Here is a 25,202-nt window from a genome sequence, read left to right on the forward strand (position 1 = left end):
AAAAATAAATGACAAGTAAAGCGTGAAATGTTTACCTTTATAATGAGTTTAAAATACTCTTAAAAAATATCAAATTTTTCCAACGTTTTGCAATATTCGACGACCGGCATCTTCGAAATGGAAATTTTTGTCAGTGACGAATGAAAAAAAGATAGCCTTTTATTTAAAATAATATATATAATTCTCCGCGTTACAACGAATTTGTACAGAAATCATGTGAACATTGGCCTGAAATCTCATTACTCCTATCACAGATCACATATGTTTCATTACGTTCGTTTGTTACGCCGATGTTTCTCTCTTTTAGTTTAATATTATTTTTTACACCCCCCCCCCTTAATTTTTCATCAAATTCATATATTAAAGGTACCAGAGCATACAAAAATTGAAATCGATATTGCAAGAAACGAATTAGTAATAATTTTATTATGTAATAAATACTTCTATTAAAGTTACAAATAAGTAATGCATATTTCAAATAATATATGTAATACATATTTCAAATAATTGGGAGCACATTTATAGGTGTTCAAAAACTGTTTCATAAATTTTCATAAACTGCTTTTCCTGTTATTGTCATTAATAAATATAAAATTTTACAATTTTCTAGGGTTTACGATGATTTAAATACTAGTAGCAAAGAGGAAATGTAATTCCAGTTGTTAATTTATAAAGTGTATACTCATAAATTCCCTATACTATGTTACCGTATAGGGAAGTTTCTCAACAAAATTGGCAAGCGTGTAACTCAATGTCATGCTTCAAGGTAAACTATCGATGACGTCAGTGTACGTCACTTAACAAGTGGGAGTGGATGGATAGATGTCGGCAGCCGTGGTGCCTCTCGCGAATAATCGCACACGAAATTCGCAACGGACGATAGCCCGCGTCGTCACGATAATGTTGTGTGCTTCTTAGCGATGTAGTTTTTCGCGGTGGAGAAAACAAGCGTAGAAGAAAAGAAAGAGAAAAACGTTGAAGAAGTAAGAAAAAAAACGACGACAAGAAGAAGGCAAAAGCGACACATCTCGCCACACGTGTTTCCGCGGTAAATGGAAAAACACCGAAATCGGTCTGCGCATGCCCGGCCACTGATGACGTCACGAAAATTGTGCTTTTGATCAAACTCACTCTCTCGCCGTTCCTTTTTTTTTTCACACCCGTGGACGTAATAATGTGGAAAGTGAAATAACTGTACGGAAAAGCTCTGTAGGAGCCGCGGAGAAGCCGGTGAAAATCGTAAGTAAATTTCACTATCCTTTTTATCATTAACAGAAGTCATCCGTTGACTTACAGTCTGTTAACATGGCCTTCACATAAATGTGCGCACACATGCGCGCAAACACGGATACACATGCGCGCAAACACGGATACACATGTAGGTATGTATGTATACACATGCACACTTGCATACACACACATACACGTCGTAAGCGTTCACGATTTTCAGGAAAAAAAGCTCGTTGCTTTAGCGATGTTTTAATCGTCGCGTGTTTTTAAGCACTTACGAGTAAATTCATGAACTTATGTGATGAAGTTGAATAAATTGGATGAGTATGAAGGGCCTTTTTCCTTACACGAGATATATTGATCTTGTTCCAAAGGAACTATTGAAAATGACAGGTCCTATTTCCATTTGGATATTATTATTTTCTCTGTTAATTTCGTTTTATTCTTCTGTATTCTTTGTTAGGTAGTTCTTCAACGTATCATATGGTTCTTTTTTTTATTAATTTCATCTCACGATGCACACTGATTTTCGGAAGTTTACCTCGTGTCTGTGTGTATCGGTGAAAAAAATAATGATTTTTGAAGAAAATCATCGTTTTTGGTTTAACGAAAAATAATTTTTCAAGGTGTCCGTAGCTTCATGTTAGAATGTTTAATAACAAGTTCGTTCAATGTATATGAATATGGAAAACAGTCTTCCATGATCAATAAATATTCAAAGACTTTTTTTATAACAAATATACAATATTAACATAATTATATTTTTCTGTAAAGTGTGAATATCTTATTAAACTGATTATTTAATATTTATTACAACTTTAATAAATGACAAAGATAATTTGTAAAATATTGGGATATATTAAAAAAGACTATTTCCTATTATCTCACTACATGAAAAATATTAGGAATATATAAATATTAGTACGCGTCTTTTACCTCTTTCATAATATAATAATTAATGAACAAAATTTAATTTTTGATTGAGTGTTAAATAGAATTAATATTTTGATAGTAAAGAATTAAACATTTCTTTTACTAGGTCATAACAATTAAGTTTTTATGTTCAAATAACGTAAGTTAGATAGACTTTTTTGTATTTGTGTAGAGGATTCTAATAACGTAAAGAGTTTGTATTCTTTATTTACATGTTTTGCATTACAAATGATTTTCCATAAACGATTAATATCTAGCACGTAGTTTTATAACTTTATGAAAATATTCTTGTAACACATCTTGAAATGAAGAAATGTTTTAGTCACTATGTAACAATTTCTAGACATATTTCACACACACGTAGAAAATAAAAATTTCATAAAATAATACTAATGAAAAAAAAAGGCAGCAGTTTTATACATAGAATTTGTTTTGATTATTCTTCATATATAGTGATATTTTTTGACAGTTTATATAAATAAAATGAACTTCTCATCGTGCATTCAACATTTTCTCATATAATAAAAATCATACGATGCATGATAAGAGCAAATAAAGATTATAGAGATAAATACATAGAATAAATTTAGTAATTTATTTGTTTCAAATATAGATTATTTTCAAAAAATATTTTTTATTGGAAGTTTTGTAAATAGCTGTGAGATGCTGCCACCTACAGACTTGAATCTTAATTGCATTTAGCTTCATCGGTAAAGTAGAGATCGGGTTTTTTATGCTAATTTTTTTAATAAAATACGCAAAAGAAAAAGAAGAATAGATAAAAAATGTATTTATAGTTTCGTTAATAATATGTAACATTCTTTCTAAATACTTTTTGTTGTACATACTTTCTTTTATAATGAAGATGATACATCATTAAGTCATCTTACAATTACAGAGTTGTTGCGAATGATGTTTTTCTATAAATCTTCTTATCTTTTTAAAGTAACATTCATTTGAAACGTTCTTTCATAAAAGATACCAAGAAGAAACAGAATTCAATATTCTACTCAGGAATACAAGAGAAGAAAAAAGTATATTTCGCACTGCCACTCCCTAGGGTGCTAACAGTGGTACCTCATTTGTCATAAAAAAGACCCTAGTTAACTTTATAATTTTACGTCACTCTTCTGCATCGTGAATGATCTGCTTTAAATCCTTTTTCTCGGAAGTTTTACGCGTCTATTAATTCCTTTATAGTCGATCCTTTGTATAACATAAAATTTTAAACATAAATAATACTTTAGTGAAATAATATTATCAGAATATTTTTATTATCTTGACGTCTAATACATTTTTATGGAATTTATTTTTCTACAATATGTTGCAGAACTTAATACTAGATCTGCCAGTCTGTAATATGTATCTAAGTGTGTTAGAAATAACTAATTGGTATTAAAGCAATATGATGAAAGTGAATAAAGTATATGTAATTATACTTGTGTCTATAAATAATAAAATTAAGCATTAATATTACCAAAGATACTTGTGTAAATACTTTTAATAATTGCAAAAACAGAAAATGTAATAACGGTCGTTTTAACTGGTTTAATAGTTCTAGTGTATAATATATCTAGGGAAAAATGGAAGTAATTATTGTTGTTTTTTGATTCATAGTCTGAAGTTAGTTTAGTTTTTGAGTTCTCACGGGATTATTAAGAGAAGAACATACCTGGCGAAATATATAGCTATTCACGAAAATAGTATTAGAATACTTATCACAGAAAATTGTTATATTTATAAATATATCTGTTATACGAATAATTTTTAAATAAGATACCACCTGCATGATTATATTGATCTAATTTGAAACCAATCTGAAAATGTACACAGAAGTTGCAAGATATTTATCATCTTAAATATATTAGTAAGCGTTAAATATGATCCCATTGAATAATATTGTGACTTGTTAATATAATGATTAATAAACTATTTAAATACTTTTATGATTTCTGCGAAATATATGCTTGTACCAAATATCTTGTGATTTCTAGATACATTTTCAAATTTGTTACAAACTTCACCGATACAACCGTGATACTTGGATCTCATAGCGGTGCTAATGTAATTTTAAAGCGTTTTATATAATACACGTAAAGATGCCTACAAGTATTCGAATAATTTGGTGTAGGGGGAACGCGATCCTTCTCTCAGCGAAAGGAAGTTAACATGGGAACCAATGCGTTGGTCCGTTACGCGCATTTCGACGGTTATATCAATTGTATCGTGTATTATCGTGTATTATCGTGTATTATCGTGTATTATCGTGTATTGTATTGTATTATCGTGGAATCTCGCAGAACTTGAACCCGTCTAATAATGCGCGACCGCTTGGTTACAAAGAATTACACGACCTCGTGGTACAAAGCGCGTTACAATGTGGGTCCTCGAGTCTATGCAGATGGATGGAACTCGTATGACCTAAACGTTTGTCCATTATTTTGAAACATACCTGAATAGAATTATCTTACCTACCTTACCTACCTTACCTTTTTGTAATTCGTTTTATTAAATCAGGTGAAATTAAATATCTCTTCGTTGGACTAACAAAAATATCGGATCGAATAATTTGAAAGCCGTAATTAGTCGAACGGATTTGTCGAATTAGGAGCTATTAGACGAATGATTGAAAATTCGATTTATCGAAAAATTCATTCGATTCTGCGGACCAGTTGAATGATTCAAGCTTGTGATAATTTAACATAACTCTGCTGGGTTCCTTGAATTTTTATATTTCATATATTCATTAACAATTAATCTCATACGTTATTCAAACTTCTTCTTCGTCGCGATTGACGTGAAAATCTCGATCTAAGATATCGAACTTCTTCTTTATTTCGATCTCAAAATCTTTTTGCGAAAAGTTTCTTCTATACTTCATCCTTCTCTAGAAAAATTAGATATTTTCGATTATTCGAACAATTTGTATCTTACAGGCGATTGAAATTCTTTTTCAAAATTCTATTTCGACGAAAGCTTCGTCTATGATAGAATACATACCATTTAATTATACCGGTGAGAGACTGCACGGTCGATAGAAATGAAAGTAGATAGAACTTTTTTTGGGTCAGTTCGGCTATATAAATTTTCCATTTCGTATCGTGTCATGATTACTCTTATTCGAACGGCATTGGTTTCCGGTAATTTCGTTGCACCCGAAAAAAGACCCAAGTTCATAAAAATTCCACGAAGAAATTGTGCACGTCGCCCTCGTCATCGATCCCACCCACTCGCTAAAGAGAAAGAACAGTTTCATCGATAACCTTCCCGAGAACAACCCTAAACACTGACGTCATTCATTTTCGAAACATTATGCAAGCTTTGTAAATTGCATATTATCTTCTGCGAAGAAGCGTGAAACGTGAACTTTCGATTCCTTAAGATGAACCGATTTTTTTTTTTTTTTTTTATTTTTGCTTTTCCGAATCAAGCTGAATCCAAGCGTGTTCGTCCGAAGTCGTTTCAGCGTGTTCCGCCTCTTCGTTGATCTTATTAAGGATAACGAAGGAGGGAAGAATGGAGAAAGGAAGAGAAAATGAGGGAAAGTGGAGAGAAAAGGAGTAAAAATGGGGAAGGAATGAAAGAGAGACGGGGGGAAAAATGAAAGGGTTAAGGGAAGGAAGCAAAAGTGGAAAGAGCAGGGGAGAAAAGAAGGAAGAAAAAATAGAGACGAAGAGGATTGAAGGGGAATTATTAAGTACTTATATCTGGTTTTATGCGATGGCATGGTTCCGGTAGAGATTACTTAGCGTCTGTTTAATATAGGATTTTTATAGCGTTACGAAAATCTATTCGATTTGTCGTAAATCATTCAAGACTTTAAACCATAAATAGCACGTATCTTATCCGAGCTTTCTACAAATTTGATTTAATTAGCAACTAAAGAGGATGTTAATTTTATTGAAATCCTACTGTTTCATCATTGAAACAATATTATCCTGCAATTAACCTGTTAACCTGGAAAATATAAGTTAACTCTTCGTTCGAATTCCTTTATTGATTTATTATATCGGTCTCATATTTGTTACAAATCAATTATATCATATATCTGCACCGGTGAAGATTAATACTCGTTTAAGTGAGATTGAAATTTTAATAATACCAATGCGTACAAAAAAGGTCTCACAAAGTCTTTTCACGATAGATTAAAATTTTATTTGAATTTTTCACAGAATTCATATTCAAAGCGCTAGAATTTTATATCCATATAGAATTCTATTAAATTTATTACGTATGACACAGTGTTACAGTACCTATAGTATATAATACTTGAGAAATTGTATTTCTATCATAAATTATAAATTATACAAATTATATCGTAATTTCTGTTGATTGATTTCTTTCTGACTTTCTGACTAAACGACCATCTGATTAACAAGTTGAAGATTTTCTGTTCAACGTAACACGATCGTCTGGACAGTGATGTTTCGCGAGCGAAATTAAAAACAACCTTGCACCGATGCTTTCCAACAGAAATTTATTTTATATAACGTAATATGAATATTTACAGCAATAAACTTTATACCAACAAGCCTTTCAAAAAGTATAGACTCTACTTTGTTTCGAAAAGAAACTATTATTTGTTAAGATCGATCGACGTTGCTACGTGCTACAAGGTTTAAATTATTACAAACTCTGTACCATCCATATGTATGGATTAAAAGAATATTCTATAAAATCTAGAAAGAACGATTGCAGCTTCGTTTCGTATCGCCTCTCGACCACACAATTGTCTAGAAAATTTATAAAATGAATAATACTCTTTCGACGATACTGTTTATAGTCACTTTATAGCAAAAGAAATTCTACGGAAATATTGAACTCGAAAAGTGGAATTTTGGCCACAAAAAAGCAAATCTTTGGAACACTGTGGCGCCAATGTATCTCCTTCTCCTTTTTACACATCGTGAATTTCGTCTCGGTGAAATTGGCACAGTTGGAAGATTTACCTTGGTTGCGAATAGCCGAGAGACCAGGTGAGCCGATTGCAGATCGCCGGGACCACCATCGGTGGCTGCTTTGCAATCGATGGTGAATTTAGAAATAACGTTTAAAGCGATTTGTCGGGATCTTTTAATGGGACCGGGCGCCGACTAATTTGATTCGGCCACTCTGCAATTCTGACGCTCGCTTTAATAATTCACCGGGCATACGTCGTATTCTTGGAACCGGAATAGATGGGTTATCCATGATAAAATATAATTCGAACGGTACGTGTGTCGCACGCGTATCAATTTTCTGTTCTGACGAAGCATGATTTTTCGAGTGATCTATTCGCTAATAGGATATTCGAACTTGAACTTTGCTGGGGGATATATAGAGGCTACGAAAAATTGTATACCATTGTAATTATTATGGCATTTATATACTAATTGATTAGGTTTATTGTATTAATTTTCGCATCATTTGGTAGTACTTTTATGCGTGTGCAAAGAATTGATACGTATTGCAAAATTGAAACGTAGCATGTGTTAAGGAGACGCATCATTGGAAAATTGGAAAATTTCATAAAATATATTGACAAAGTTTGACTGGAAATATTTAGAACGCTCTATGTATTCTTATGTATTTTTCGATTTACGGATGAGATAATGAGAAGATCGATTGATTTGAACCAAATCAATCGATCGAAACGGGGTATTATGGTACTTTCGAGTTTTATCTATAAATACGAGTTTAGGATATTCTGTGTCGTGTGCTTTGATTCAAGATATTTAATATTTTTCTCATTTGTTTACGTACTATTTTCATATTTCAACTATTTATATTTTTATTATTCAATGGGGTTGTAGATTTTTGTTACGTTAAGGAGAAGGTAAGTGAAATTTTTTTTATCTACAAACTTCATTTTCTTATTTTCTTCGTATAGGTAAATTATTGTTCATATCTATTTCTGGAAATTCTTTACTTTCAAATTCCTTAGTTGTCTGAAGGTAATCAGTATTCATCATATATCAGAAATTACTTTCTAGAGAATTAAATTATGTACATACGTAATATTGCATATATTGGATAAATCCAGTTAGTATTGGACATTTTTAGCGTTGGGGTTCTTTTTTTTTTTACCGGAAACAAGAAATTTTCTTTCTCCTAATACGTATCTGTACTTGAAGAAAAATTAACGTTTAGTACAAACGCAATATAAAACTTCTTCAGTGATGCTAAAATTTGCCTTTCGCTATTATTTTCATTCTAAGGAAAATCAATATTCAATTGAATACATTAAAAAAAAGTTTCTTAACACTAGAATAACCAGCCTGTAGTATATTTGTATTTAAGCATATTATATATAAATAGGCATATTATATATAAATTATTTATTATATATAAATTTATTTTCTAAGCTTTCTTATACTTTTATACTCGAATATTCCTTGAAAAGAAAGAGCAGCTTTTCTTTTTTGTTCCACTAGCTTTTGCTTCCGGGTATATGATTTATAATATTACGAAATAAGGATACAGCATACACGTCCCTATAAAAATATTCAAAAAGGAAAAAGATGAAAACGGCAGATATTGTGTTCGAAGAAGATTCCCATTACGTAACTTTTCCAGTTCTTCGATATTCCTTGAAAAAAAAAAAGGAGGAAGAATCTTCTCTCTCATTTCGTATCTTTCGCTAGAATATAATTTATAATATTACAGTTAATTTATGATATATAAAATAAACATATGAATATCGAATATAGAAAGAACATAGGAAGAAGAATTTTGTACTGAAAAAAAAAAATTTCTACTCTACAGTCTTTCTTATATTCCAATATTCCTTGAAAAGAAAGAGAGAAGGAGTTTCCCTTTCTTGTTATACTGCCTATCTTCCGTTTCCCGCGGTAGCCATGTTCCCGCGCATCACGGCTGAAGAAGAACCGGATGTCAGTTCCCCAGAAACTCTCTTCTCCCCCTTTCTGTCTCTGCCCGTCTCTCTCGCTCTTCCTCTTTCTCTCCGCAATATCGGAAAAAGCGTCCCAGCTCGTTTTCCTTTTAACCGTCATTTTTTCCCCCTGGTTAAAGCTAGGGCTGTCTTTGAGCCTTGCGTTCTCGCGTCAGGTCACGATTGACGTAAATCTGAACGCAACTCCGATGATTCCTTCCGCCTACTCTCACGTGCGATGTACACGTGTCATTGTGGTCAAAAGTCGATCGTCCTGCAGGTATACACACATACAGATACACGTGCGTGTATCACGTACAAAATGCTAGCTGTTAGGAGGAAGAAAATTTCGACGACAGTAGACGGCTACAATGTTGACGCAAATGTTGTCGTTATTATGGTTGCTTCTCATGCAACATACGGGAAATCCATCGTCTGACTCGTTCTATTTTACGGTTCCATCTCTCTGTCTTCCTTTGTTCCATTTCCTAAGCCCTTTTATCACGTGCCAATGACACGTGCCTCTGAATAGTCGTTTTTCCATCACATTTCAATGGGTTATGCTACTCGATTTGTCGTCCGATTATGCGCAGGTTTCTTAACTTTAATTATTTACTTTCTTATCTTATCTTATTCATAATTTCTGATGGATTCGTCTGATACAATAGTTTCGGGATCTTTTAGTGGCGATAGTTCGAGGGGTTGTAGGATTAGGTTAGGTCTTGTTAGGTTTGTTATTCGGTCGTATTATACGAAGATTTTTCGAAGTATTTCATTCATAAACTGAAAACCATTCGTAGTTTCTGTCGGTAGCTTTGGGGATTTTTGAATGGCGATACTTCGGAGGTTGTGAGATTATGTCAGGTTTTGCTGTTTAAAGTTATTATTTGATATTATTATGCGTATGTTTTTCAACTACTTTTTCGTGAATTTAAGTGGAGGTAATTCGAATTACGTAAAATATTTCGTAGAAAGAATCGTCTGATATACATAGTCGTCGAAATAATATACATAGAATTATTTTAACTTGGATTGAAACGTTGTGTAGCAATATTTAATCGCGTTACAATAATAGACGCGATAACGCTTATATATTTTAATTTCGATATCCTGTCGAAGACTGTTAAATTTTCATCCAGCGCGTGTCACTGACGATCATCTCCACTTAACCTGAAAATGCACGATTCATTTCATTTTATTTCCGATATCGTGCAATAACGATATCCTGTCAGTTTCTCACCAGATTAGCATTCACCATAATATCGCCAGATTACAATCTGTCGTTTCTTGGAAGATGCTGAATAATCGTGTGGTATCTAGGATCGTGATTGGTGGCTGTGTGTACAGTTACAAAAAGCAAGTGTTTACGCGGGAACTGGTCCGCTCTCCCTTCCACTTTGCTGAGACGCGCGCCGCCTCCCCCCACCCCACGCTCCTCTAACCTATACTCGTTCCCCTCCTCCATACCTGAACGCGGACCCGATCACCACGTGTTAGCAGCACGTGCTGCTCCGTCCATTTTCCGCGGTTTGTAACGTACACGAATATCCGATCGATTTTGTCATTATTCTCCGTCGATAAATAAAACAGCTTTGTTATGACTCGGCCGTTAATGAAGCGTCGACGGGCGTGCCAGTGAAATTTCTGTAATTGGCGTACTACCTTTCATGATACGTATGTACCACATATATATATATATAGGATTGTGTACGTCGTTATGGTGATTCTCTGGCTGGAAGGAGCGGAGAGAGGGAGAGTTTGCTGAAGTATATGTACACTTATGTACGTAAATAAGAGAGAGGTTAAGTTTGTTTTGGAGTAAATTGCGGGTTTTTGAAGATGCTAGAATGCGTACAATGCACATATTATCCAAAGTGTAGTATTCGTTGTAATATTTAGTTGATAACACAATTCTTTATCTAAGTACCATTTCCGTTTCATATATACACGAACATATGAATTTGTATAAATATTCGCTGTTTAGATCGGAGAAATAGTTTCAGAGCAGCGTTTATGTATGTAGAGTTAGCGTTGAGAGTGTTTCGATTAGAGTTATATTTGGAAAATTGGGGAGATATCGTTGTTAGTATGTTGGGTTTGATATTTGTCATATTAAATGCTAAGCGACGTTTTAAGAAATGTTCTTTGCCCATATTGGATTCTATGAATTATATCGCTATATATTATGCATTATATTTTGTATAGCAAGTCGTGGATACTTTATGGTATACGAAATTTCTTTTTCTAATATTCAGTAAGCATCATATCTTGCCGACACATCCATAAATCATGAATTCCACCCTGTGATTTTCTATTGTTTATAAATTCCAATCTTCTTCTTCTTCCGAACTTCTACAACACCAAACCTACTAACATTTATACCATTCCTACCTATCAACATTTATCCCTTGCCGTATAGCAGAAAAATCTAGCCTAACTCTCTAACACCTATAATACAAATTTCCTAAGTGATAGACAACGTCAATCGTATCGATATTTCTACTACCTTGCTTTATCGCCCAGAAATAGACTCTTAAACTAACATGACTGTAATATCTAATTCAGATCAATTAAGCTTAAATAAGCTTTAAATTATGTACATTCCTTATATTTTTACGTGCACAAGACATTTCTTATTTAATTTATCAATAGCATTTTCTTTTCGATTTATATTTTACATTTTTATACTTTTATATTTTTAAATTATCCTGTTAAAATACTTCTGTTCTGTAGATTCACGAAAGATCGAGTACTCGTTTTCCATTTTCTGTGTATTTGAAATCTGATTATTTCAACACAAATTCAAGCCGTCTAAACTCAAATAGTTTGTATGAACATAATCGTACAAGTTGAATTTAAGTAAATTGGTTAATCTAAACGATGCTTAAGCTTCTATACGTCTTAATCACCGGGCGGCGAAGGCTGGGTCAGTTCTGACTCATGCAGATATTTCACGTTATTAAGTTACATTTACGCCGTTCAAGCTACATTGATCAATTCCATAAATTGAACGATAGAGAAGGGGGATGATATTACAAACATTATTTTTGCAATTTGTATACTATCGTTTCTGACCAATACGTATATAACCGTATGCGCTAAGAATATTCAATAATAACAATTTTAACGCAACTTTCAACAATTGTACGAATTTGCTGTATGTATACAGTGAGAAGCAAAAACGAGCATAGTATAGATCGAAGGGATGTTTACTCGAACAGCTCTTACACATATGTCGTACAAATTAAAAATTGATCGGAAAGATATATAGCATGTACCGATACAAATTAATAATAAAAAACATAGATAAGAGAATAATTTACGAGCATCTTCGTATGTCGATAATTTACGAACCTCACTTTCGCAAAGTGTATACTCGCTTTTGCCTCTCGCTGTGTATACAATATTTTTATTGCGTTTCTAATTATAATTAACGTTAAAACAACAATGGATTCTCAATATCCACGAAGGAGCACCGGCAAGGTGCCCCACAAAACGAATCCGCTATAATCGTCGGTACACTGTAGTGTATCCGATCTAGGGTACCAGAGGGGGTGTGTCGCCTCTGGGGGTGGTTCGGGGCGAGGGTACGTACGCGTCACGGCGCGGTATCGGAGGGGTCGATTATAAATTTTGCACGCGTGGTACGGTAACGTGCACGCTCCAGAGATTTCTATCGAGGATCCGATCCGATTCACTCGATACACCGTGCAGATAGGACAGCTTGATAGGGTTCGAAAAGAAAGATGACAAGGGGAGGGTGTGGAGCAAAGGGGAGAGAGCAGAACGTAGGCAGATAGAGGAGGGTTGGGAAAGAGAACTTACAGTCCCTGGCGCAGGTACCATGCGCACCTACGTACACCTACGTTCCCCTAAGATTGCTACCTACGTAGTAGATAGATAGGTAGCTGCTTCTGCGTACCTGGCAAGGTGTATCATATACATATGTGTATATTTGTGTATGTATAGCTGTGTAGATGTAGGTATGTGTATGAACTGTACAGGTAAAAGAAACGTCGTCATGGAAACGACCATGGCCACTCTCAATCAATACGCGATGGGATGTCGGTTCGGCCGGTGACGTCGGCTGAAAGCCCACGTGGTCCTATCGGCCACGTGCAACGCCTCCGTCCTTCTTTCTTTCCATCCCTGATTACCTATATTTTTTTATCTTCTTTTTCTTTTTACTTGTTTACCAGGCAATACCGACAAAGTCCCTGTGATTAAATAATTGTTATCGTCCTCGTATAACGCGACTTGGCAAGGAACGACTGTGCAAGTGAGATGCTCCTTAAGGAACTAACATCTAGAGAGATATTTACGAATAGAGAACGTACAAATTCCCAAGCTAAAGAAAGTTCGCATTTACGCGTTTTCGGTGGCATTTTGATTTTTGTATCTTTATGTCTGTAAATTTCTTTTTTAATGATTGCGTCGAAATTGATTTTCGTCACGATATCGTTAGATATAAAGACAGATAATCGACAGATATAAAGTCTGTAAGATTATTTCGCTACAATATCTATTAAGCCTACAAGACTTTTTTCGCCAATGATAATTTCGTTGAGATGAAATAGAAATGTCCACAATAGAGATTCTTTAACAATTGTCAGTGTAGTGTACATGCTTGGAATGTTTGTTCGTTAGCGAGCTATTATATTTCGAATGTTTCTTTTGTGCGCGAACTATTATACGTGGAATGTGATTTTCGTGGGCAGACTGTATTATACTTGAAATGTTGCTTTCGTGGGTGTATAGACTTAACATAGCTGTGTATAAAGGGTTTGAGCGTTTTGAATGACTAGGAACCAGTAGCTTGTAACACTGGTGCTAATGTTATCTAAGGTATTCGGGCGTCATTAGGTTGTTTGGAATGTGGTTTCGAAGAGACGTGTTCATTAAATGTTATCCTCATTTTTCTTGCAGTATGTTAGCTACTTGTGTTCAACCAAAAATCTTCTATTTAGCGAAACTTGAGTTTTAAGTCAGTTCTAGCCATACTTAAAATTGTACCTTAAATTTCTTCTAAAGACTATGTTTTATCTGTAAATTCAGATTGAACCAAACGAGTATACGAAATTTGGTAACTATATTGCAACATATTTCACAATACAGCTCTCACTCTTTCTTCCCTTTTCCCAAAACAGTTTTCCGATCTTTCTTCTTTCTTTCCAAGAACTAGTTTCAACTCTAACAATAATTCCGAAGCCTCATTCAAAAATTTTCCTGAAAAGTTGCCACAACGAAATCCAAATTTTCTGTTTCCCTTAAACCCAACGTTACGTCTAAAGACACTAACGTATAAAATTGACAAAATATCTTCTTCCGTTCGTTAAAAAATTTATGTATCTCCAACAAACTGTACCAGATCTTTACCCTTAGAAAAATTTCTCTAGGAAACTCCCACAGCGAAAACTAAATCCCCCGTTTCCCCTAAAATCCATCACCCATATACATAATCTCACCTTAATCCTCGTGAAACCTCTCCCATCCCCAGACCCTGTTCCACCTCTCCAAACGCTCTCACAATCGGACCAACAGCCTAACCACGAATCCACCGATCCGAGCGCAAAGCGGAGGCAGAAAAACGAGCAGAAGAGGCTCGAAGCAAATTACAGTGGAAAGGCTCAACTGCCTCTATCCGTGCGGTGTGGTACGCGACGGAAGGAGAGGATTGTAGCGTCGAGGAAGGCGGTAGGAAGGCAAGTAGAAGAGGTAGATGAAGTTTCGTGGAGGCTGGTGTGGCGCGCGTGGTTTGTCTGTTCTCAAGGTGTCCGAAGTGGAGAGTGTAGCGAAGGAGGAAGAGAGACGGAATGAGGAGAGCCGTGGACTTTGGTGGGGGCGAAAGCGACGCGGGGAGGGCCGTTGCGACGCCGGGCGTCCAGTGATCGCGCCTTAAAAGGTTCGACGCCGCACGCGCCCAACATCTGCCAGCTCGTTTCTCCTCTCTTCTCTTCCTCTGCTAGTTCGAGTAATACACGCGCGCCGCTGTCCCCCTCTCTACACACGTTTCGCATGTATGTGTTGCGTGCCGGTTACTGTGTGCGTTTGACGCGTGCACACGCGTAGAAAGGGAGAGGAAGAGAGAATCCATGGTAAGTTCGAGGAAAGAACCAGGGGAGAGTTCCACGGGGACATCTTGCTTCAGGAGCGTCTTCCTCCTTCTTGTTCTTCTGGTTCCTCTCTTGCTTCTTCTTCTTCTTCTTCTCCTTCTCCTCCACCTCCTCCTTCTTCTGTCTCTTCTTCTATCTCTTTTCCTACTTATACTTCTTCTTCCTCTTCTTCTTCATTTTCTTGGTTATTGGACGTGGAAAAATTGAAAGGAAATGAGCTGACTAGAGAAGAAGGCAGTAATTGTTAAAGTTTGTAAAAGCTCGCTGAGATCTTGGAAACGCGCCTTTACGAATCTACAAAATTTCTATGACAAATTACAAATGTGTTGTTTTATTAACTACTCTGATAATTCGTACGTACGTTCATAGTTTGCTAGGCTGTAAACTTGTAGAATTTCTATGAAGAATTGCAGATTGGCCATTTCAAGTACTCTGGTAGTTTTAATGTTAAAAAGCCAATTTATATTAGCATAAACTTCCATAACTTACTAGATAATAAATATGCTCTTAATATTTTCTAGCAATATATCCTATTGCATTATCTTTTCACATTAAACCAAGACCCAAAATATTAACAACTGCACAATGGCTTTCTTTCATTTACTATATCTTTATATGTAATGTTGGTAATATTAATCAATCGAATATTCATCAATCGAACAGAGAAATCTAGATATAAGAATGTAAGTCCTTCAAACTCCAAAGGGCAAAAGAGTTATCAATAAATAGGTAATACTGCCTTTCTCCATAGATCAATAATATAGTGTGACTGATCAATTATTGAATATATTTGACTAATAGATTCCATGGATAAATAATCGTATTATTAAATATGGGAAGGATATCAGGACAGAAGAGGAGCCTTGTTTTATATACATAAGTAGGATCTTCGTTCTTTCTCCAAATTTTATTCTCGTGGCATGGATAAAAGGTATTTTGTGTAGATGATCATTTTGAGTTCTCGAATAGAATATTTCGAAGAAGTGTAGGTGGTGCGACAGCTTTTCGTCTATTCCATTCACTGTTCATATTGATACGAATATTTGTAGAAGAGTCACGATATGTCGTTTAAGTGGTATGATAAATATTCGAACGTAGGTAGTGGTTTTAGAAAAGAAATACCATTTTTATCAGACTTCTTTCCGTTTTCTTTGCACCCTTCGATGAAAGAAAAATTAATATTATTCTAAATGAAAAAGTAAAACAAATCTTTAAATTTTATAAAATGATATAAACTGACATTAAACGGTATATAATTAATTTAACCATCGATTAGTTCCAACGATTTCCATGAATCATTTCTACAAAAAGTGATATAATATCGTTAAAAAAAGGATATGCATTTTTTTACATAAAAAAACCATTGACATCAAACATTAGAAAAAACTTCCTCCTTCTATTCATCAACCTTTAGATTCTTTCCAATTTATACTACTTATTATGATTTAATTACCTAATTTCCATAATACTATTTATTACATCACATTATACGTGAAAAGTAGTTCTCATAATTATCTCGAATCTTTCGCAGGTAAATTATCCTTTATTCTCTGCAAATTAATTAGTTCTCACCTGCCTGGCAAAATGAAATCCGTATCGAATCGCGAAAAGCTTAAACATTTCTTACTTCTTTGCTTGACTCGACGCTGTATTTTGTTCCATTTCTTTTCACTTTTAGCATATTAAACCTATTCTTTGCTTTTAAAATTAGTAAGCGAATAAAAATTACATATATGTATATATATATATACTTATTTATATATATAAAATAATGAAGCTGTACATGCAAACATAATTATTATATTATAATCATTCATCTACAAGTACATCTCATACATTTACAAATTCATAGTTTTTAAGATATAATGAAATAAATGAAACTTAAACAGAAATTAATTAAATCCAAATTAAATACTATAATATAAATAATTATTTCCAGATGAAAATGTTGTAGCTAATGTTCTTTTTATATATTATTTTAGATATTTTTGTACATTTGAATTTTTCATAAATGCGTAAACATCCTCAGTCTAGTAATTATACAGAAATTTCTGGTATAATATAGCAAAATTTAATAAAAGTAAACACAATACTCTGTTGTTATTCCATTCAGTAAGTAAAACTATCTGCCTGCCTACGTCCTACGTTTTTCATTGTTCGCATGAAAATACGAATTGCATAAACACGTGCAATCTAGTTACTATAAAAACTTCAAAAAAATAGAAAAATACGAGATATCAATTAATTATAAAATGTGCGTCGATATGTAACAAAGTTTTATAAAAGTATAAAATTGCAGCCAAAGCCTTTGAAGCTATTTTATAGAATATGAAATATAAGTCGATTAAAATAAAAATACCGAATAGCAGTAAAGTGAAACACAAAGGGTTCAGACAGAAGCTTCTTAAGAAAATTCTTTCGTACGAAACCATTTCCCTGAACGAAGCCTTTAAAAGAAGAAAAATATGAATAAGAGTAAAATGAAGAAGAAGAAGAAGAAGAAAAAGAAGAAGAATACTGAGAGAGTCTACGTTTGGAATAAACGTAGTTCATGCGAGATTCTCCTCGCTCTCTTTATATGTGTTTATGTATGTACGTGTATGTTGGTTTTCCTCTCCCTTCCCGCGTACACGCGGCTCGAGTGTGCGTTCACTCAACTCACGAGCCTCCCTCTTCTTGTTTTCCTCTTTTCCCGACCCTCTTCCTTCACGCCACCTCGTTTTCCCTCTCTTTTCGCCGGCCCTCGGCGTTCATTCTGCTTCGCTTCGAGTAGAATCGGCCCGCGTATCGTCTCGCGCGTCGAGTATCGCGTTTCAAGCTCCAGTTTGCGCGCGCCTCAAACAGGGACACACAGAGTTGCAGAAGAATCTCTGCGGATGGCTCTGTACTTTCACGATAGCTTTATAGTTCCTTCGATCTGCCACATTTTTTGCTAGAATCATATCGACTAGCTTAGCTGGCTGGGATTGAGAATGAAATGAGATTGGATCAGTTATAGAAGCTTTTGGAAGATTCCCTCCCGTTTTAGTCATTTCTTTCTGTTCTTCTTCTTCCGTGATCGTCGACTTCGGTCCTTGGACTTGGACTTACGTTTGGTCAAAAGATCGTTAAGTTTTTCGGAGAATATGGAATGGAGAATCTGAGTTTTCTAATTTATATCAGAGTTAGGTTTATAATTTTTAGAAGAATTGAGGGATACAAATTTGGAAGTTGGGTTTGTAAAGATCCTGGGTTACCTTTCTCCAAAATTAGGTTTATTATTTAGAATAAAATAGAATAGAGATTTGTTTTTATTAAAATTAGTTTTATATTGGGATATGGGATAAGTGTCTTTTTTATTAGAATTAGAGTACTATATTATACTAATACTATAATAAATCATTCCTTAACAATCTGATCGTTTTATTGAAACGACCAAGACAAACATTTCACGCTACAGTTGAATCGTAATTGATTATCTCAATACTCTCAATACTCAATACAAAACAATTTATCCACCTATCTGGATACGTTTCCTTCGACATTCTCTGTTGTTTACTCGACCGGTTTCACAGTTCCGTACTTGTTAGCAATCGTTGTATCAATTATTAGACGTACCTCGTTAGATAGATGTGACCTTGCTAGCCGGCATGGCTTCGTTAAACACCAATTGCGTATCTGGCGAAGAAAGTGCGAAAGAGCTAATAAAACTTGTGGCGATAGCTCAAGAAAATCAAATAAACAAAAGCATGGTATATATTTTACTGCATAAAATTTGACGAATTTTAAGAATTTCGCTACATAACGGTTGATTCTTTTTCGTTATTTTTCACACGTGTGAACATTTTAGTTTCGTTTCTGTACACACCAGAGAACATACCGAGACTCAGATCGTTCTAATATGTGTCTGGTCGCGTCGCGTTGGCCATGGCGAACCATGGGGTCCTATAACCGACGACGTGTGGCCCTACGTGCAGGCTACGACTCCTTGCACTGCCCTCCCGCCACGTTATCCGCTACCATTCTCATTAAAATAAAAAATTTTTTCCTGATTATTTGTATCAAGATCGTCTGATTTTCATTTCAATTCGATCTTTTGTTTGCTTTTCTTTTCTCTTCTCGATAGACTCGCATGACACTCTTGATAAATTACTAAATGACTAAATGACGAAAAGTGGTAGTATTTCGGAGGATTAGATTCTCTCATAGAACATTATGTCTTTCAGAGAAGAGGAAACGTTTTAATCTCGTGTACTGTCACTGAGATTTTCAGAATTGTACTTTCTAGAGCTGAGGATTAGCAAGTTAAGGGATTGGATAATAAAGTAAAAGGGTATCTGAAACAAGTAATTGGTACGAACATAATGGAGATTATAACAGAATCAATGGTTGAAATTTCTTATGATGTAAATCTTCATCCAATTTTCTAGGTTGAGTTTCAATTTAATAGGCGAAGATATTCTAAAAGAAATGTTTGGTGAATGAAATTGAAACTATTAATTCCTATGTAAAGAAATGGAATGTTGGTCGTGCTGTTGATGGAATAGAGAATCTTAAACGGAGTGAGATCAAATTTCTATTAGGACGTTCATAGGTTATCGAAAGGCTGATTTTATGGGGAAATGTCTCTGTAGGAGAGAGGAACACGTGTCCTACAGTCGGTTGAGGCCACGTGTGAGGTGCAGGATGTTTGTATCAGCTCCCTCAGTTCGGTTTACTCGCACGCGAGATATTGATCGATCGTTTGGTCGATATAACAGCAATTAGACCAACTTCCATTACATATATTTCGATTTTAATGAAAATCGTTTCGATTATCGACACTGATATCGACATTCACATTGATATCGATTCGAGCATTGGTTATAAAACAGCATTGATTCACTTACCAGCTCAATCATCGATTTTGATATCGATATTAATTATATTATCAATTATAGTATAATACTAGTTTAATTATTTGCATAGATGTAATTATTGATTTTAGTATCGCCTTCGAAATCGGCCATAATTCTAATGTTCACGTATATATCGATTCTATCATTTACTCTAACTTCAACTAGTTTCCATAATTTCCTCATTATTGATTGCTATTATCCACGGAAATTTCGTTATCGATCCTCGCAAAGAGGTTACTCTCGAGATGCGCTACAATGGCCACAAATTTCCAAACCTCAGCCAAAACAATATAGTCCTAAACGCCCAACAGATTAAGCTTTAACAATCTCGAAGCTGGTCAGATTGCAACCAATCTGCCCCTGAAGCCAACCGTATCACTAACTCGCGTACACGTTCCACCAAAAATTCCTCTTCGTTATATCTTGCATACCAAACGTCATATAAATAATTGCCTGCTTTTATTCGCTTCTCTGCTTGGCCAATCGCAGCTCCAACGTCTTCGAACCTATCTACGTGTTTTTATTCACCTGTGCTTGCGAATCTTCATACACGATACAGGAGGAATATACGTGGAATAAAACGTTTACGCGTGAAGCTCTGTTTCGAAGAAAACAGAGTTCAATGAAGAGTTGGCCTAGTACAAGCGTGTAATAAATTTCCTAATGTATTTGCCTCGCAGACAAAGCGTCGTACGAGACAATTTGATTCCACATTTTTCTCTTATTTTCGCACGTAGAAAAGCCTGCTGCTGATTATATTTACTCAAACCCAGTCGATAATTAGCCAAGTTCAAGTACGCTTGACAAGTTTCAAACTCGATTTTTCTCGAAAACGAAAGAGAGTGAGCGAGAGAGAGAGAGAGAGAGAGAGAGAGAGAGAGATAGAGAGGGGGTGAGAATGGGAGGGAACGAGTGAAGGGGGTAAAGGGAACGTGAACGGAAAACGTGGCGCGGCGGGGAGGGGGAGGAAGGCACACGTCACTTAGTTGAAGCACGTGCTCTGGTTTCTGGCGGCTGCTCCTGCTCAGCCTCGGTCTTAGACTCAGCCCTGGCGGCTGCGTTTAATTTTAGCCACGGAGCTTTAACATCGTCGTGTCATAGGACAAAGAATATGGCGCGTTGCACTCGCGCCAACATCTCTCGTGGCTCGTGGGTTCGTTCTAGCCCGCGAACGATTCCTAGTCGACGATCCTCCCCTCGATTTGTACTACTGGGTGGCTTAAAAGTCTTCGTTTCCAGTTGAAACTGGAAATTGTAGGGGTCATGATCGATATGCGTATCGGCACAACAAAGAAAATCGTTATTCTATTGTTAATGGGGGTAAAATTGTAAGAAAGCTTCTTTTTCCATTCTTTTGCTTATATTTGTAATCCGCTTGTTACCTAAGCTCGTAACGAACGAAAACCTAACGCAATAATAATAATACTAATAATAATAATAATAAGAAAGAGAAGAATAAGAATAAACGATAAAGTCTTTTTCTTCTTTTAGGTTTTTATTCTTTCTTTTCTTTTTAATTAATTAGTTTTCGTATTAATTTCGCGGTGGATCGAAGGGAAGAAAGAAACTGCGTTGGCTATAGGTATACGACAGGCTTGCAATGACGCAAGTAACGCTGATCGATGAAGCGTGTACCGTGTGTACGCGTATAACTGGCCGTTTTATGAGCGATACGTAATATGCGACACGCGGCACCACGGCTCTTTCCATCTGTTGCTAACGCGCAGTTGCGGCCTCGCTCACGGGGATGATTCCCGAGGATCACTTTTTTAAACGTTTCCAAGACTTATTCCGACCTTTACGTATGAACAAATTTGCATAATTATTACACTTAGTATCGATTGTTAGATTTGTATTGGTGCTAGTCATTAGTAGCTAAGTAATGATCATACGAGGCAATATTTCAGAAGTCACATATTCATTAACTGCATAAATCGAAAAGCAGAAAAAGGTGACAATGTTGAAAACATTATTTTGAAAATCTTGAAATTTCTTATTATTTACGTCATTTTCATTGTAATAAATGAAAGCACGCAAGTAAGTAATTTGTTTTTGGAAAATTCAATATTAATCGTATATTTATGTAATGAAATTGTGAAATTGGTAACAAGTAGAGTTGATCAGTTTGGCTTCCAAAGATAACATTTTGATAAAGTTTAAGTTTCGAAGATTCATTGTGAACTTTGCGTACCGAAAGATCTCTATAGCTTTTACGTCTTGTGCTGATTATTACGTTTCTACTGATGTCAGCTATATTCGATAAAGTTCGGGCAATTTAAATTAGATAATCACGGTTCATATAAAATAATCTTTAACTAGTATTTTGAACTACCAATCGTTATACTTTGAACTTCGACGTAAATCACTTTCTTTGAGTAAGAAAAAAGATTAGAAAAAATATTTCATATAGTTCGACTTTTAACTTTTGGTATTTGCCGGTAGAAAGTTTTCATAGGCGGTTATTGTAAGATAGGGTTGAGGTTATGTGGAGCGCGTGGGATCTTAAACGTAAGTCTTTCGTTGTGCAAAGAAATTGTTAGGGTTAAGAAAATGTCAAGGGTTAAAGTGTAACAGTACAATGAGGAATATAGAGAAAAGTTAATATGTTTAAATTCTTTATACCGACTGGTAAAATCGAGAGACGACCTCATATACGAGATATTAAATATTCTGAATCGTAAAATCATAATTATACCTTTAATTAAACATAACCTCTTCGGGACATCAATTATACGTAACATCTTCAAAAAAAAGGTAACCATATACATTTTTTATGTCCCATTTTAATTATCTAAATCAGAATCTAGATAAATTCCGGTAAAAAGTATGAAAAGTAGGAAACGATTTCGAATTGGAACAGATAGCATAACGATAGTAAATTAGAACAAATGGGAATTTGCAACCTCTTAAACTTACATTCGATCGAATTTGAAATTTAGATAAATTCTCTCGAAAAGAATGTAAAAATTGAAGAAAGAAACAAGTTGTAATTAGTAATTTGATGATGTAATAAGCAAAATTCGTATCTTTGTTTGAAATTCGTCCAAATTCCACTATGTTACCATGTTTAGCTTCAAGCGGAGTAATCCAGGCACGAATGAATGCGCGTGTAGAAGCATAGAAGCCCTTCACTGAAGCATCGTCGTACGTGCTAAGCTGTAGCGTGGATTATACACGTGTGCACACGTTCTCTTGGGGATGCAGGCCCTCCTGGATCGTTTAGAACGTGGGCCTAGAAACGAATCTACAATTATTTGTCGTAAAGTAGAACGTAATGGTTCAGTTAGAAAATTCGTTTCCTGTTTTCCTCGTGAATCTTCTCTTACGTAATCCTGAAACGTATCTTGAAATTTGATATGTTTGTTTCTTACACGTCAATGAAGTTTTAGACACGTAGTTTTCCTTTATTATACTTGCTGCAAAATACACAGAATTGCTTTAAAGTGATTCAGAATGAATATTTAAGTTTTTTATATAATAATTTTTATATAAACCACTTTAATATAAGATAATTAATAACTAGAAAAAATAGACGAAAGAGAGTATAGAATTTGATGAAGTAAATCTTAAGCCTTTCCTGTATTATTAACTATATTTTGTATAAAAATTGCTAGAAAATATTAATTAGTACGAAGATAATAACTTATTAATTCTAGAAATATTTCAAGGTACTATGGAAGGTTTAAGAATCGTAAAGAAAGTAATTTGAAAAGATCGAAATATATTTCCTCTTATTCTTGTTAGACACATACGTGTAATTTATAAGTTCTAGGAATTTAGTAATTCAGGAAAAGTTTGCTTTGAGTGTTGCGGTCGCTTGTAGCGACACCACCTTAAGGTGAATAGATCTAATTGGAGAGGGAAGTGGAACTTCGGTAGTCGCATGTTGGCACTCCCGCGAATCACATTGTGTATATTGAATTTGCCATTATCTCAATATATTTTGAGATCTTTGTTATGTATTCTATCATATATTTTATCCTTTTTATTGTGGAAACCTTGTTAACATAAAGACAATCGCAGTCGCATTTGGAAAAAATTAATAGCAAAAGAGGTTCATCATACGAATAATACTGTGGGTGAAGGTTAGGATCATTTATTCTAATACGGCTACGTACAATTTAAAATTTAGTAACACATTATCGATGTATTTTTCTTTAATTATCGATATGTATTACATCATATTTATGAAGGTTCTAATTTGCAAATTCTATGACTTCTAATGAAATAAATTCATTTAGTACATTATACTTTCTCGTGAAAACTTTAGAGGAAGCATGTTTCTGTAATAAATAATTAACGAAAAGAGAACATAGCACAACAAAATTCGGTTCCAGGAGCACTAATTAACATTCGCTGCTATTGACGCATTCTATGCGTCAATTCCATTGTCCAAGTAATAACGCTAACCAACGCTGACGCAATTTTTACAGTATAGGTTATGTGCATTTGTGAAAGGCAAACAAAATAGTATCGAAGAGGAAACATTGTTACTTAAAATAAAGACGTTTTTCACGGACAAAGATGCAATTTCAATGGCGATTCGCTATATTCTAATTAACAGCGAATGTTTTAATTCAAATATTCATTTAATAAATGGACAAATCTATTATAATTAGAGTGGCAGAAATTTCATATTATAATAGCTGATAAACTTTGCGTATTTTATATACTTTTCTATATTATGCGAATTCTGTGCGTTCTTGCACTTCTGCGTAAATAAAAATACGCATCCAATTATAATGTAATGCTTCGAAGATGTGATCCTAGCATTCAGTCACGAAGATACATGTAACGCTTGGCGTGGCCGCGAAGAAGGGTCGCGAGGAGTTCACGTAAGAGCGAAGGGATTGCAAGAAGGTTGAGGAGGGGGCGGAAGAAACGTTAAGACACAGGGGAGAAAGAAGGGAGAAAGCGCAAGTGCAGGCGGGAGGCTGCAGCCGGCTGTGCCGTCAGCTGCCGACAGATTTATCGAGTGGCACGTGCCGATCCGGAGCAATGTCGTTTTATGCCTTCCTCTTTCCTAGTCGGCGGCTTCGGCGAAGGCAAAAATTATTGTCGCCTTTGTTTCACCCTGGAAACTTCGTTTCATCGCCAACTGTGTCCACTGTTTGTTCAATTCTTCTGATTTAACAATTTCAAATTCCTTTAAATTAACGTTAACGCTGTCTTCAATTA

At 34.9% G+C, this 25,202-nt stretch overlaps 1 protein-coding gene across 5 annotated transcripts in view; it reads left to right on the forward strand.

Annotated features, from left to right (window-relative positions):
• Positions 1-803: 803 nt before the first annotated feature.
• LOC117216718 (myocyte-specific enhancer factor 2) overlaps positions 804-25,202 on the forward strand; it is a 70,652-nt gene continuing 46,253 nt past the window's right edge. For 4 of the 5 annotated variants that reach the window (XM_033463660.1, XM_033463669.1, XM_033463668.1 and 1 more), the window contains exon 1: positions 804-1,239. The gene's annotated coding sequence lies outside the window, so the exon portion shown is untranslated. Of the gene's footprint in view, positions 1,240-23,937; positions 24,110-25,202 lie in introns of those variants that run through there. The other variant, XM_033463662.1, reaches the window with a different exon arrangement.

Source organism: Bombus bifarius, unplaced genomic scaffold (assembly GCF_011952205.1).
Source record: "Bombus bifarius isolate JDL3187 unplaced genomic scaffold, Bbif_JDL3187 scf7180000007973, whole genome shotgun sequence".
Classification (NCBI taxonomy): domain Eukaryota; kingdom Metazoa; phylum Arthropoda; class Insecta; order Hymenoptera; family Apidae; genus Bombus; species Bombus bifarius.